General features: G+C 29.1%; 1 long non-coding RNA gene across 1 annotated transcript; it reads left to right on the forward strand.

Annotated features, from left to right (window-relative positions):
• The first annotated feature begins 10,464 nt into the window (after positions 1-10,464).
• LOC112696582 (uncharacterized) lies at positions 10,465-16,848 on the forward strand. Its single transcript, XR_003150780.2, has 3 exons — positions 10,465-10,511; positions 14,145-14,673; positions 16,467-16,848. It is a non-coding gene; the product is annotated as an uncharacterized lncRNA (long non-coding RNA).
• The last annotated feature ends 942 nt before the right edge of the window (positions 16,849-17,790 follow it).

A 17,790-nucleotide genomic window follows, 5' to 3' on the forward strand; every position in this document is an offset into this window, starting at 1 on the left:
TTAGACGTGCGCATGCACACCCCTGTGCGTACGCACATGCCCTGTTTTACAAGTTAAACTTTGTTTTTAAACTATTTCACCTTCCCAACAAGTTTGTAAGCTTTTGAGACACCATTTTAAAACTCTTGGGCTTAATATCGGGCATTAAAATATAGGAGAGGTCTTAGGATATTTGATTTGGTATTATTTTGAGAAATTAGAAAACGGAGGCTTAGGATTCTAGTGTACTTAGGATGGGTCTGATGAAATGAGAAGGGAGAAAGATACCTGAATTGAGAAAATTGACGAACTGATGAGTTCGGAATGGCAATGTTGAAATGACAGTGGTTGAAAAGAGTCGAGGACTCGGAGTGGAATGATGGATCCATGATGTATTGAAAATGTTTTCTGAAAAACTATTGAATTATTGTTTTATACTGAGAAATGATGAGACGCTATCGCTTGGCAGGGACGGCGGTTAATTCCGCCTGTCGAGGTAGCGAGAAATGATAAGACGCTATGCGCCTTGCAGGGACGGTGGTTAATCCCGCCTGTCGAGGTAGCGGAGGTGGCATAAGGACAGTGGTTAATCCCGCTTACGTTGATATGTAAGGTCTGTGGCAAGAGTATCCCACTTGCATCCTTTCGGATCAATAGAGTGCGCAGGCACAAAACTCTGGATGGTGTTCCAAGCACCATATCTCGAGGGTTCCCAATTATGATTCCGAAGGGCAACATCTCCATAGAGATGTGTCGGGTTGGCAGTTGAACCGACAATGTGATATCACAGCCAATAGGATAGGCATTCATCATATGCATCTTCTATCTGTTCGTTTGCTTTGCCAACTTGTAATTGTATGCCTAACTGTATAACATGCCTAATTGCTTACTTGAATTACTTGCCTTATATGCTTCTACTTGTGTTTTACTTGCATTGATATTACTTGTGCTTTCTACTGGGATTGAGGAAGTTCGAAAAGCGGTGGCGATGGGATCGCATGGAGGATAGGTTGGTGAAGGCTGTAGGACAGCAGAGAACTGTTAGAATAGAAAATCCTTTAAGTTAGATTGCCCCTTTACTATGTTGTGGTTTAAGTTATTTCTTAATGTTGTAGTTTATGCTTAGATGTTTTATAATTGCTTTAAGATGAATCTGGTGATGGATATGAAGATCCAGGATTGCCTTTGGCGTTCCGGGGTTTTATATCTTGCATCATTGGGCACTATTACCATACTAGAAACCTCAAGTTCTTATACCATATTCTATTGTTATTTTTCAGATGCAGGTCGCAACCCACCTCAGTGAGTTGCTTTGGATGGTGACAGAAGCGGAGAATCATGATACCTTTTGGAGTCTTTTTGTTATTTTGTGTATATATCTCTCACTTTTGTATTTTGATTTTGCCTAGAGGCTTGTTTTCAGAGAGAAAAACTTGTATAACCTGTTCTTATTGTCAGATTCTATTTTGTCGGTGTATTTGACTAGCCGGCATAAACATTGCGAGTCGTGGCTAGATTCTTATACTATTATATACTATTCTTTTGTTATACTACATTTGTTTCTTGTTTTTTAAGTTCGAAGCTTCGCGAGTACGTTTTGTGCTTTTAAATCCTGTTTTTGAGCTATATCCTTCATCGGGCTTCTAGATTATATTATGTCTTCTATATATTATATGTATGAGATTAGGACTATTGTAATCATTGATTAACCTTTACTTTATGACGCAAGGTAAATTTTAGACTAATTATGGTATTACAGCTCCAGTGGCGGTAGTGGCTCCATCAAAAATTTAAGAAAACAGTGTAATGGCACGACAGGAGCTCCAAGAAGGTATAGCTCGATGGTGGACTTCACCCACGATCAGAGGCACGACAATGCAGCCTCTAGCAGTGGCGACAGAATGCGTGATAATGGTGGTCACTTCACACAGCACGACGAACACGGGACTCCCTCTGGCGGCAGTTCCCGGGACAACTTCGTTCGTCACTACTCCTCTCTCGCAGCTTCGGCAACAGCGTGGAGTACGGCAGCATTGCGCATCGGCAGTGACGAAACGGGCTTGATAAAGTCAGAATGGTGACGGCGAAACTGAGAGTGGCAAGCCGCGGTGGCAACGACATCTTCCTCTCTCACAGGCTTGTGCATCGCTCTCTCACTCCCTCCGTGACAGCACAGCGACAGCGAAGCGGTAATGATGCCCACCACACTGCCTCCGTTTCTCTCTCTTCCCTCTTCTCCATATCTTCTTTCTTCTTCCCGGAACCCCCCTCTTCTTTCTTTTCCATTTCTTTCTTTTTTCCCCTTCTTCGCTGATTCCGTTTCCCCCTTTTCTTTCTTATTTCTCATGTGTGTGTGCGGCGGTGAGGATAAGAGATATGACTTACAAGGGTTAGGGTTTGAGCGAAATTAGGGTTTTTATTTTCAATTTGAATTAGAAATTAGATATTTTATAAAAGAATTTGGATATAATAGATATTTAGGTAAAATTAAAAGATAGAATAATAATTTTAAAATTAAATATACTCTATCAAAAATATTTTAGGAACACTATTTATCAATATATTATTGAGTTGAAATAATTATTTTTAATTTAAATTATAAAATGAACAGATTAATTATACTTTATAAAGTACAGTTTAAATCTAAAATATCAATTATCTAATTTAAATCTTTTAACTTTATTATTTTTCCATTACCAAAACTTGATTTCGAATTATATAAAATAATCAATTTCAATTATACCAAATATCCATTTATACTAAAGATAATATAAAAAAATGTTAATTAATTTAAATTTCAATTAGGGATAAGTATTGTTTTGGTTCTCTCCATGGTAAAACCTTCCAAACTTTATCTCTTTTTATTATTCTTGTACATATTTTTCTTCTATGTTATCTTGATTTGGTAGATTTTTATTTTTGAATTGAATATTTGAATAGTTGAAATAGTTCTTAGAGATTAAAAATATTATTAATTTGAAGTTTAATTTGTTTTTAGAATATAAATAATAGATTAAGAAGTCTTGTTTTATGAAAAATAAAAAACTCTTTTTGTTATATTTTTTTAATTTGATTTTCTATTTTTATTGCATTTATTGATTTTTTATTAATTTACTTAATTTGGAAATAAATTTTAGTTTTAAAATGTAAAAATCTAAGTTAGAAGTTTATCTACTTAATATACTAAAATTGGGTTTTCTCCCAGCTAATGGAAGTGAGGTGTCAATTCCTCATGAATCCATTTTTCTGCCAAAATGAATACACTATTTTCTCTTCTAATTTTATTTTATAAAAAATATATTTATTATAATTATATTATAATTATCATTTAAGTAATAATGTATAATTATACTAATTTAGGAAAATATCTTTATTATAGTTATATAAAATCAATATTTAATGCATTATTAAACTATTTATCAATTATCAATCGAAAATATTTTAATTATTTTAATTATATTGATAATAATAATAATAATAATAATAATAATAATAATAATAATAATATTAATATTAATATTAAAAATATGATAATTATATGATAATGGCACCGGTTATTAATAACTATTTTATATTTCCCTAAATAAATTTATTTTAGAAAAATATCTTTCTTATAATTATATTACAATATTACAATTAATATTTAATGAATAATGCATAATTATACTACTTAAGAAAATATCTTTATTATCAAATCTCCCCATTTATTATAATTTATATAAATTGATTAATTATAATTAATTATATCAATTAATTAATTTGGTTAATTATATTAATTATTTGATTTGATTGGAGTAAATATCAAATTATTTAATAAATAATAAAAATGATAATGAAATATATAAATTAATTTAATTAGTTTATTTTTCTCAATACTATCTATTTATATAAGATCAAATATTTTTTACTCATTAGCTCTCTTTTCTCTCTCTCTCTCTCTCTCTCCTCCCTCCCTCCCTTTCCCCTCTCTCTCTCGTGTTTAAGGTACAATTTTTATAATTTATTTAATTTTTTTCCTTTATCTTTATTTATACATTTCATTATTTTATATTTTTTTAAATTTTTGTTTATTTTAATTTCTTGTTATTAGGCGCATAATTTTTTTTCTTTTAACTTCTGATTAACAAAAATGATGTGTCATCTTTACGTTATTTTTAAATAATCTTACTATAATTTTGTTTTGAAAAATTCTATTTTATTATGTGCACTTCAATTCATATATATATTGTTCGTGTATGTGGTATATATATATATAGTCTTTTTTTGTGATTTACAATTAATATACACATTATTCGTGTATGTAGTTTATATATTAATGCTTTTATTGATTATCTTTATTATTATTTTTGTGTGTGTCTCTTTGTTACTCTTTATTTTAGTTATATTAATTGATTTCTCTGTATTGATACTCTTTTTATTTGAAATATTGTGACAATTTAGAGTGTATGTTGTGACCCATGTGATATTCGTTAATTTGATATATCTTTTTAGATGGTTTATGTTATAATGTGTTTAAGGAGTTGACTTAAAATTATAATATGGTATATAAATTTATAATATAATTTATAGTATGCTAAAATATTAGGACAATATCATATAGATATTTTTATTTGTCCATTAAATTCAACTATATATGATCTTGAAAATTATGCAATTTATGTAATTAGTTGTTTTTTCATATAATTATTGTATTGATCATTTACATTAGTGAGACTATTTTCATTATTAATATTTATAAATATGTTATTATTTGTATAATTGATTGAATCATCTTATTTGTTTAAATTTAAATCAATTAAATCAATTATTCAAAGTGTCATCGCTATTTCTATTTTTAAAGAATTTTTTTAATATTATTTAACAATTCTAATGACGTAATAACAATTAAAAAAGACAGAACAAAAATTTTTTTAATGTGAAAATAGGGCAAAAAATAAATTTATTTAATAGTTTTTTCAAGATATATATGTTTTTTTATAGATAATTATTGTAAGGAATGAAAAATTATTAAATTCTAACAATAATTATTAAGGATAAATGATTATTAATATTAAAAATAATGTTAATTTAAATTATATACAAATAAACCATGCCAAATATAACAACTTAAAAGGGTTATTTTTGAAAGAAAATAGTTTATGATATGTAATTTTTTACTATTTATTAAAAAAAATAATTACTTAACTATATTTATTTTTTAAATTCACTATGTATGCAATTTTATTCTTTTTTTTTTACAAAATTTTACTCATGATGGTAACGGTGTAAATGCGGAAAATTATATTTTTACTTTTTGATATAATCGATATATTATTAATAATAAATAGTAATTAACCCCTCATATTTTTAATCAAATTAAAGCACCATAGTTTCTATTTATAGATATTAATGGATGATTGTTTCTTTAAAAATAAAATGCATTATGATTTTAGGTTATTTCACAATAATAATTAATGTTCATAATATTGAATTACTCTAAATTTTTTATTTCTATTGTTAGTAGTTAATCCCAAGTTAAAAAGATTATGTTGAATTGTTAAATAGTCAAAGTATAATCGGAGTTAATTTAGTTTATTTATTTATTAACATAATTAATTGAAAGCATAAATGATAAATAAGACAAGCAAATAATTAGAAAAATAGAATGTTAGTAATTACTTAAAATAGATAACAAAATAAGTTATAGGGTATTACTTTATTTAAATTATTAATAATTAAAAGAATAAAAGATCAGTAATTATTTTTAAAATGGACATTAAATTTAGTTTGATGGTACTAATATATTTGAGTTGTTAATAAAATTTTATACTTTTCAGATTTATATCTACTTAATTTATATATTTTATTTTATTCTATTTTAACAAAAAATAGAGACGTACATTTTTAATTATTTATTTAGAAAATATAGCAAAATGAGTTATATCAATTAAAATTAATTATCGATAATTGATATCAATTAATTGATTGTATTATTTTGTAAGATTAATAACGTATAATAAATGTTGTAAAATTAATTATAAAAAATTAATAATTAATAAATAAAAAACTAAATGGGACTTTTTTATTACTTTTTAATGGCTACACGTTTATATAATTTCACTTTTTCTTTATCTCTTCCTTTGATATTTATTTCTTTTAATTTATTGTACTAAATCAATTATACTAATTATTTGTATTAACTAATTAAATACTTTTTAATGGGTTATTATAACTGTGTCTTTAGAACATAGGGTAAAAATATTAAAAAATATATTTTATAAAAATTATTAAAAATAAATATTTTTAAAATGTGTCCTTAAGACACAAATTAACTAAATTATTTTTCAATTTAATGTGTTTGATTCATTTAATTATATTAATTATAACTAATCAATTATGTAATTTGATTTAATTAAGATAAATATTTCATCATTTAATATTTTATTTGATTTATTAAATTATGTTAATCATAACTTCAAATATTTAATTGAATTAGAGTAAATATCAAATTATTTTAAATTTTGTTTGATTCATTAAACCAAATTAATTATAACTAATTTCTTATTTAATTTGATCGAGATAAATATTAAATTATTTAATAAATAATATATAAAGCAATGAAATAAATGAACTCAATTAATTTAATTAAATTATTTTATATATTTAATTATATTTGTAATTTGTAATTTTTGTTTTTTATCTTAATTTTTCTAATATTTTTCTATGATTTTGTTTTATATTAATTCTTTTTTTATGTATTTTGATTAATAATTCTTAAAGGTATTATTATTTTATTTAAAAATAATTTAAATTTTTGGTAATATTTTTATAAAAGTTGATTAATAGGTTCTTCTTTAAAATATTTTTTTAAAAATTTTTTTAATAAGATCATATTTTGATTTTTCTCTTTCATCCTTTATATTAATTAATTATATTAATCTTCTATTACAATACATTTTTTATCTACTCTGTATGGTCTTATATCGATTGGGGAGGGGAACGAAGCATGCCTTATAAGGGTGTGGATACCTCTCCCTAGTATAACGCATTTTGACGAGTGAGTATGGGGGGCTTCGGCTATCATCCCTATTGTCAAAGGCAAAATCGTGAGTCTTTGTGTGCCAAAGCGGACAATATTATGCTAGCGGGTGGTCTGGGCTGTTACAGATGGTATTAGAGTCGGAACCCGGATCGATGTGCCAGCCTCAATGTGCCAGCGAGGGCGCAGGGCTCTCTTACGGGGGTAGATTGTAAGGTCCCACATCATTTGGGGAGGAGAACGAAGCATGCCTTATAAGGGTGTGGATACCTCTCCCTAGCATGACACATTTTTACGAGTGAGTGTGGGGGGCTTCGGATATCATCCCTATCGTCAAAGGCAAAATTGTGAGGCTTTGTGTGCCAAAGCGGACAATATCGTGCTAGCGGGTGGTCTGGGCTCTTACATACTCCACACATTATCTTTTCTATCTTCTTTTACTTTTTTTAATTGCTCTTTTTACTTTATTTTTAATTATTTATTTTACTTTTACTTCTCTTATATAGATTTATTATAATTCATCACAGGTTATTTTTGAATTTAAGTGATTTTTTAGGTTATATTTTACCATTGATGCTTTTATTTTGTTTAGTTATTTTTTTAGTCTGTGTTTAATATAATATATTTGTAAATATATATTCTTTTATATAAAAATTAAATTTTTGCACTTAATGATAAAACTATCGTGGCATGTTTCTGATGGTGTTTTTCGATTTATTTCTTTTAACTCATTAAATTCAATTTATTATAATAAATTAATTATATCAACTAATTGATTTGGTTAATTATTTAAATATCATACAATTTATTATAATATCTATCAATCAATTAATTGTAATTCAAATTGAATGATTATTTTGTTACGAAATTATTATTTCCTAATCTATTTATCGACAATACATATATTAATTATAATCACAAATTAAGCTATTTTACATTAAATGACTTATATAATGGTCATCTCATTTATTATCATAAATGCTGAATTAAATAAGTCATTATTACTTTTGATTTAGAATTAAATGAGATTAAAATCAGAGATACTATTTTATTTGACCTTTAGGGTTTAATGGGTGTCACACTCAGATATAAATAGTAATGACTTTTGAATTTTGGTCTCCAACACACATCAAAGTTACATCCGTAACTCTTTTTCATAAAAGGAATTGCGATTCAACGGGATACATAAGGTTTTCAAAGAACTCGTCAGAATTTGCACGAATTCTAAATGTTCAAACTTACGATGTTGTTTTAATGGGTTGTCGTTTTGAGAATGACTCTAATTTATACGTGTTTAAGGACTAAAATAGATTAAATATCATTTAAGTAATTTATTTCTAATATTGGTATTTGATTAAATTAGTTTTAGAAAAATTTAAATTGTTGACTCAATTTTATATTACAACTATTCTATTTTAATATATTATTTTTTTATTTTTTAATATAAATTTTTTTATTTTTAAGTTTATTTTCTTTCTTGGAGATATGTTTCACTATTTTTTTTCATTTTATATTTCATATTAGTAATGTAATTATTAAAAAAATGTATTTAAAAAATATTGAAACATCACTATTTAAAAAAAGGAAAGATACGTAAAAAAAAAGGAAAACAAAAAATTAAAACATCACTATTAGAAAAAAAAACTGTTAATATGTGCATGAATGGGGTCGGGATTTAGGAATATATATAAATATAAAAATAAAAAAATTATTGCACGATTGTAGAATAAAAAATAATTATATAAATAAAACGTAATAATTATAACAAAAAATAATTAATATATGTGATTTAAATATTTTTAATAACCGATAACATGGAGTTTAACAAAATATAATTCATATTTTTTTTAATTTATGTATATGTATATAATTATTTATGTATATGTATATATATTAAGAAAAACTACCATTATATATATATATATATATATATATATATATATTATTTAACAAAATTAATATATACGTATATATAAATAAAAAATTATTATAATTTCTGAAAATTACACATGAACTCTTTTTTTTTCTCAAATAAATTTATTTTAACTATATTATAATTAGTTCATGCATAATATATTACTCCACGCATTATATGTCCGATTTATTAAAGAAAGTAGATTATTAAAATCGATTGATAATTATTTTAGAGTTAATCTAATTAATACTAAATTAAAAAAATAATGCATAATATATTATTTTTTTATTAATCAAATTATTATAATTCAAATTAATTTTAAAAAAATAATTTAAAATTATAATTTTAATCTTATCACGCGCATGACACAGGTAATTACACTTGTGATACTATAATTTTAAGTTGAATAATATAATAAAAATATAGCAATTTATGTATGCTTCTTATATAGCAATAATATTATATATATTTATATATCTCCTCTTTTAGCTTTTTCCTAAAAATTTTGGCATATAATTAATATTGATAACATATATATTGAGTAACTCTATTGAATTAATCATAAAGGTTAATAAAATATAATGGCATAAATTTCACCTAATTGTAGCAACTAGCAAGTATCTCCATTGAAAATATTTACTAATTATTACCGTGTATAATTAGTATATATATATATATATATATATATAAGGATTAATAGTAAATTGTAACAATTATTTATCATCTAGAAAATTCGTACATCGGACATAGATCTTCTTCTATTTATTATTTTTCATACCTAATGGCTACTAACTACGATTCTATATATCAACAATGTTACCTGTGGAAGATTATGTAATGAAAAAGTTTGAAAAATAAATGCAAGAATTATAAAGTTATGAAAAGTTCCATCCAAATTTGACAAGAACAAGACGACTTACATAGAAATGGTTCTCATAGATGATAAGGTAAGTTGATTATTTTTCATGATTCTTTCAAGTGATTCTAGGTCCATTTTATAAATATTTTTTGTTCATATTTTAAGTTTATTTGATAAGTAAACCCTTGCACAAATTAAAGACATTGCGATTTTATAGATTTATAGATGCTAATAGCCTTTATATTTAATTTGTTTTATAGTGTGATAATAGCTAATATATTTGTTGGTGAATTTAACTATTACTATATTATTTATGATCACATTTGTCTGATTTATTGAAAAAAGTAGATTATTAAAACCGATTAATAACTATTTTAGAATTAATCCAAGTAACAATAGATTAAAAAAAATACATAATATATTACTTTTTTATTAATCAAATTATTATAATTTAAATTAATTTTAAAAAAATAATTTAAAATTATAATTTTAATCTTATTGCGTGTATGACACGGGTAATTACACTTGTTTGATGTTTAATATGCAAAAAAAGAAACTCTTGTTTATAATTTTTTTTATTTGATTTTCTATTTTTCTTACATTTATTAAGTTTTTGATTATTTTGCTTAATTTAGAGTCTAATTTTTGTTTTAAAATGTTAAATTAAAAAGAAAAAAACTTTTTTGTGCTTACACACACCGGTTGTGCAGACGCACTTTCAATTTCATGCTCTGTTCAGTGTAGGGATGTCAATGGGGCGAGGCGGGGGCGGGGGATGCCTCCCTGCTCCCCGTCCCCGCCCTCAAATATTGTCCCCGTCCCCGCCCCATTCCCCACCATGGGGGATAATTGCCCCCATCCCCATTCCCCACGTTCCCCATGTTCCCCGCGGGTCCCCATTCCCCATCTGCTTATATTGAACATTTATATGAAAATTACCATAAAAAATAAAAAAAAAACAAAAAAAAACCACAAAATAAAAATTACAACACAAAACCAAGTTTAACATAGTCCACAAAATGAAAATTACAACACAAAATCCAAGATTACAACTTACAAGTAAAGAAATATAAAATCAAGTTATCATAGTCCATAAAATGAAATTTTAAAATACAACTTCCATTGTTAAAAAAAGCCATAAAATAAAGTCTTCAGCTTCCAACAAACAACTCCATGTTCTCTGTTAAAATACGACACAAACATGAATATGTTAACATACATTATAAACAATACCATATATTTAATAAGAATTTGACATAATAAAAAAATAACTACCTAAACTCCTAAATCTCCATATCCATCACATAATCCCAAGGGATTGGAATTTTCGACCCTGATTTACCTACATTATATCAAAACCAACAATTCACAAGAGTTAAATTTAACATGAAATTGAACTTTAATAGGAGATAAAATTTGAGTTATTAGTACTTTTACCTGAAGAGTGTATCCAATGCTGAGTGCAAATTAACGCCTCAACAAGTTCACAATCCAATTTATTGCGATGTGGATGTATAACTCGACCACCAGTGCTAAAAGCAGACTCTGAGGCAACAGTAGAAATGGGAATGGCTAAAAAATCTCTTGCAATCTTTTGTAAAGTTGGATATTTCACTCCAATATTTTTCCAGTAGCCCAAAATGTCAAATTTTTCCAAATTTGCTTTATCTACCATAACACTCTCTTCCAAATAGAAATCCAACTCAGTTTTTGCAACACAGTCTTCAGATGTATCTTCCACAAATTGCAAGTAGATAGAGTTAAATTTTCTCTTTGAAGATCCTTCATCATGTCCAACATTCAAAGTAAAAGCTGAACTATCATCATTTGTTGCTCTTCTTTTAACCCTAGCCTTAAGTTGATATTCACATACTAATTCTTCCATCATTTTCTTTACCTTGCTCAGATGATTCTCACTTTGAGATCCATATATTTTAGGAAAAAAAAATTTCAATAACTTCATCTTATACCTAGAGTCTAAGATAGCTCCCACAGCCATGACTTCATTAATTTGATCCCAATACTTTTCAAACTTACTAATCATATTTGTTGCCATTCTATGAATCATCTCATTGGGACTAAGCAACCACTCGTTCAAGTTCAATCTCATTTCACACACCTTGGGAAAGTATAAATTTGTCGTTGGATATAAAGTGCCAGAGAATAATTCAGTCACACTATAAAAGACTTCTAATTTATCCACAAGTTCATTTGCCATTTCCCACTCATCATCAGATGGTACAACTTTATACAGAGATTCACGATGTCTTAAACGCTCAAAAACTTCTCTATATGGCAAAGCAGAAGTAAGCATTAGATAAGTTGAATTCCATCTAGTTCTACAATCAAGTGCAAGCTTTCTCCTATAATTAATATTCAATTGCCTACAAGTCTCTTCAAATTTTTCTTCCCTCTTCGGTGTTGCAACCCAAAAAGAAACACTATCTCTGATTTTTTCAATAGAACCATATATTGCATTCATGCCATCTTTCACAATCAAATTCACAATGTGAGCACAACAACGCATGTGAAAAAATTCTCCTCTCTTAACAAAGTTAGACGGTGAAATCTTATCAAGCACAAGATGAATCATAGCATCATTTGTACTACAATTATCAACCGTTAAAGTTGACAATTTTCTATCTATATTCCAATCATACAAGGAATTCACCAAAACATCACTAAGAACTTCAGCAGTATGGGGTGCAGGCACATATGCAAACCTAGAATAATGTAAATATAATAAACAATCATGACATTAAAAATTCAAATATTTAAAAGATGCTAAAAGCATAAATAATACCTTACAAGCCGATTTTGCAAGTTCCAATCATCATCAATAAAGTGAGCTGTAATCGCCATATAACCTTTGTTTTGACAATCAGAACTCCACATATCAGTAGTTATAGCAATGCGGCTTGAATTTTTTCCCAACAATTTTAGAAGCATTGCCTTTTCAGCTTCATACATCTTCATAGCATCACTTCTCAGTGTATTTCTTGTATAAAATTTGAACAAAGGTTGAGTCTCAGCCATAAACTCATGAAAACCCACTTGCTCAACAAATGACATAGGGTGTTCATCCCTAATAACCCATTTTGTGAGTGCTCGTCGTGCTGCCTCTTGACTAAATGTGAAGTTTCCAACCAAAAGTGAATCCGTTGGCCTTCCCGTTCCTGTAGAACCTGATGATTGTTGCACTGTTTTTAATATTGACTGCTTTGGTCCCCTAACAGTACGAATCGGGCAAATTCTAATGTGATCATGCAAGTGCTTAGTTCCTTGCTTCGTGTCACCTCCAATCTTTCTTTCGCAATATTTACATATTGCCTTCCACTTTCCATCTATTCTCTCCCTCCTAAAATGTTTCCAAGCCTCAGAAGTTAATCCTTTTTTGTTAGGACTGTTTTGCACTTCTTGGCTAACTTCTTGTCCTCCCTCTTGTGTTTCTTCTTGTCCTTCCTCTTGTGTTCCTTGAATATGTGCTTCAATTGCTTGACCCTCATCATCTTGAGTTGGTTCTATCTCATTATTATTTTCAATAGGAGTTGAGCTAAAGCTATCCATCCTATACAGTAATTTTTTATACAGAAATACTAAATTAAAAATGAATACATAAACAATAAATTAAAACAAGCCAAAAAAATAAACCCAGCAGCTCAAAATCAACTCAGAATTATTAATATATTAAATTATAAAATTAGAAATAAATTAACAAGAAACGAAGATATATAAAAAGCAGAAATAGCAAAAGAACAATTGAAGAAGACAAGACTCAAGTTAAATGACTAGAAAATCAAAACTAGCAAAAGACTAATAGATAAAATCTAATAAGAAAACTCATGAAATAATAACTAAACAAGTGGCATAATAGAATGAAGCTTGCGGTGATGATGCAGTCTGGGCCGGCTGAAACGGACAGTGACGAGGCCGTGACGATGGTGGTCGGAGGTTGCTGGCTGGAAGCCTGGGACGACGGAGAGAATGCAGAGATGAAGGAGAGTTAGGTTAACTGGGAACTCAGAGGTAGGAGGTTGCGGCGCTCTCTGTTGGAAGAGGGAACTGGGAACTGAGAAGAGGAATAAGGGATTTAGGGTTAGCTTTTCTATATATATATGCAAAGTGAAATTACTTAAAAACCAAAATAAAAGTTAAATTCATAAGGATATTTAAGTAATTTAATATATTCGGGGATTGTGGGGAATACGGGGACGGGGACGGGGATCCCCGCTCGGGTCCCCGTATTTGCTTCGGGGGAATTTTGTCCCCCATCCCCGTCCCCGCAGAAAAAATTCCCCGTCATCGGGGCCCCATTCGGGGCGGTTCCCGCGGGGATCCCCGCTTCCTGGGAATTTTTGACACCCCTAGTTCAGTGCGCAAATTTCTGCGTACGCACTCTCTTAAAAAAATGAATCCCCTGAACCTTAGCCTATCTTCATCTTCTCCTTTCTTCTTCTCCGAGCCACCCAACGTCCATCATCATCTTCATCTTCATCTTCATCTTCTTCACCATCATCACCATCCATCATTGTCTAAGACCACCACCGAACCCTAATTCACTTCTCCTTTTCTTCTTCTTCCCCTCGCCTCACCTCCGCGAGCCCAGAACCATCGCGCCACCGCTCCTTCTTCTTCATTCTCTTCGGCCTTCCCACCGTCTCTACCCAGTTCCGTCGCAACCTCCTCGTCTCAGCGCCGAAGTAGCCTCCAGCCACACCAGAGCTACTGCGACCCTTGGCTCACCTCCAGCTCGCGTCTCTTCTCTCCTCCGCTGAACCCAGAGACCAGCACTGCCGCGCTCACCCTCTTCTCCTCTCTCGCAGTGTCTGTCTCCACCACCGCTGCAGCCTTCACCAGTAGCGCTGGTCACTGCCGCTGTAACATCACCGGTCTCCTGTTTCTGTAATCTTTCTTGCTCTGTTCTTCAGTTTTCAGATTTTTGCCAAAAATTTCTTTTTTAATTAATTAGGGGTTATTTAGATTTCAATTATTAGTTAGTCATTTGATTTTGTTAAACTATTTTGTTGCTGTTAGTTGAGTTTAGGTTAGAATTTGAAATTTCTGGTTCGACCTGGTTACTGCTGTTTTGGTTACCGCTGGATTAATTCACTGCTGTTCAGGTTATTTTTGTTGAGGACTTGCTGCTGTTACGTTGTTTAAAGTAGAACTAGGATCAGTGTTAGTTCATAGATAATTAATCATGCTTTTATGTTTCTTGAATTTGAATTTCATTTGGTTTGGATTGTCTGACTGATTTGTTTGCTGAATTTCATTTAGTATTAATTACAATTTTAGTTTTGATCTTTAATCAGTTTGGTTTTGATTTTGGTTAGTTTTAGTCCCTTGATTAGTTTCATGATTAGTTCAGCTTAGTTTTTTTTATTTTCTGTTAGTAAATTTTAGGTGGTTAAGATCAGATTAGCTTAGGTTATTAGGTTCTGAAAAGTGTTTGGTTTGAATTGAACTGCTGGAAGTTACTACTGAATTTGTTTGGGCTGAAAGCGTTGAAATTGTTGATTTGCTATAACTGTTGCTGGAATTATTTGGAATTGCTTGACTGTATTCATGATGTGCTGTTTTGTTGCAGAATTTCTGGAAATTTATTGTTGATATTGGTTGAACATTGATTCATTGTGTACAGATTCACTGTTTTACTGCCCATTTTGATGAATATGTTGCTGAAAATTGGGTTGAATGGTGTTAATTTGAATTTGGGTTATGAATTGCTACTTGGTTGAATTGATTCTGCATGTTCGATATTTGTTTATGCCAAGTGTTGATGAAAATTGCCTTTTGAGAGTATTTTAGATTTTTGAATTACATGTGATTTGATTTTATTATCGATGATTGAGGCATTTATCTAATAGTACAAGATTAATTAAACTGGTCCTATTTAACCCAATTATATCAACTTTGTGGTTTCATTGGATTTGGATTATATTAGGAATGACACTCAATTCTTGAATTTAATCTTGTGTTATTAGTTAAATGAATTACATTGGTATTTGAACTTGTTCCTCTTACTTTGCTTGAACATTGTTCTTGTTTAGTTTATACACCGTTGTTTGTGAATATGCTTCTATGATTATTTTGGATTTTGAATTGCATGGTGTAGCTACCATGTGATTTAGAATGTTTAACTTTGTTTGGCATAATTCATTAAGTGTAATTTGTGATGGTGGATTGCTTGAGACGCTAACTTTTGTATTAATTGAGTTTTTTGGTGTGTATGTAGTTGTATCATTTTGTTTTAGTTTATTTTCTTTGAATTGAATTTCAATCACAACATCACACATTCTAAAACTTTTCTTTTGCACAAACCGTCACATTACATCAATTCTTGAATTTCCAAAGTGATTATTGAACTTCTTGTTGCTTGTCTACTTATTTGTAGCTTGCAATTATTTTGAAATCACTTTAGGTACACTAATTGAGTTGAAATTGAACTTTGATTGAAGTAATGTGGCATAGTGCTTTCAGTTCTCCAATGTGTGAATTTTAAACTGCCGGCAAACTTAGAATTCACATATTGCTTTTCTTCATGTCACAAACGCATAATTTCAACTTATTTTAGTGTATTCAACCTCACTCTCCTTGTTTGAATTAATTTTTGATTTAAGTGTTGCTTTGCTTTACTCATCTTGCTTGTGTCACTCGTGTTTATATTTTAACATATTCTCTTTTACATTTTTTAGGATGAGTCATCGTAAGCAACAAAAAAAGTAAAAGAAGCGAAGCGATGGACATGGATGCGGAGAATACCACTATGAAGAGCATGATTAGGGAAGCACCAGCTCCTTTTGGTTCAAGTTAGCGCACAGAGGACTGTGCAGAATTCAAGTGTGGGGAGGCTTACAGCCGCAATTTGGTCGTATTAACACTTTTTCCAATCACTTTAGTATTTTTTTTATGATTTTTAAATCTTTTGTTAGTTATTTTGGTTATTTTGAGTTCTCTTCTACTTCATTTGCATTTTTCTTGGTTGTATATAATTTAGAGCTTTATTTGCATCTTTTACTAGCATGGTTTGTAAATATATTTTTATTATTTTTATTGTGATTGGATGAATGTGGATAATAGGACTTTGGTATTTTTCCTATATGCATGTAATGATTTGGAATGATAGAAAATAGGAAAAATAATTTAGAATTTTAATTTTCATCCATCTCTTTGAAAAAAAAAATTCCTTTTAAGCAACTTGGTTAGAATAATTAAACAACAAAATTATTGAGAGCAACTAAGGATACGAGCACCAAAATCATTAGGGATCATGCAACAAAGGCAAGGAAGAGACATAGAGGAGCTCAAAAAGCACCATTGGTTCTTAAAGAAGAAAGCGCCACCATCACTAAGGTGGACTCATTCCTTGTTCTTATTTTTCTGTTTTTCAATTTTTATGTTATATGTTCATCTATGTTTTGTGTCTCTACTTCATGATCATTAGTAGTTAGTAATTATGTCTTAAAGTTATGAATAATTCCATGAATCCATCACCTCTCTTAAATGAAAAATGTTTTTAATTCAAAAGAATAAGAAGTACATAAATTTCGAAAATTGTCCTTGAATTTAGTTTAATTATATTGATGTGGTGACAATACTTTTTGTTATTCTGAATGAATGCTTAAACAGTGCATATTTTTTATCTTGTTGTTTATGAATGTTAAAATTGTTGGTTCTTGAAAGAATGATGAACAAAGAGAATTGTTATTGATAATCTGAAAAATCATGAAATTGATTCTTGAAGCAAGAAAAAGCAGTGAAAAAGCAAAAGCTTGTGAAAAAAAAATTTGGCGGAAAAAAAAGAAAAAAAAAAAGAAAAAGCAAGCAGAAAAAGCCAATAGCTCTTAAAACCAAAAGACAAGGGTAAAAAAAGGATCCAAGGCTTTGAGAATCAATGGATAGGAGGGCCCAAGGAAATAAAATCCTGGCCTAAGCGGCTAAATCAAGCTGTCCCTGACCATGTGCTTGTGGAATGCAGGTCCAAGTGAAAAGCTTTAGACTGAGTGGTTAAAGTCGTGA

The sequence above is a fragment of the Arachis hypogaea genome, chromosome 6, assembly GCF_003086295.3.
Source record: "Arachis hypogaea cultivar Tifrunner chromosome 6, arahy.Tifrunner.gnm2.J5K5, whole genome shotgun sequence".
Lineage (NCBI taxonomy): Eukaryota > Viridiplantae > Streptophyta > Magnoliopsida > Fabales > Fabaceae > Arachis > Arachis hypogaea.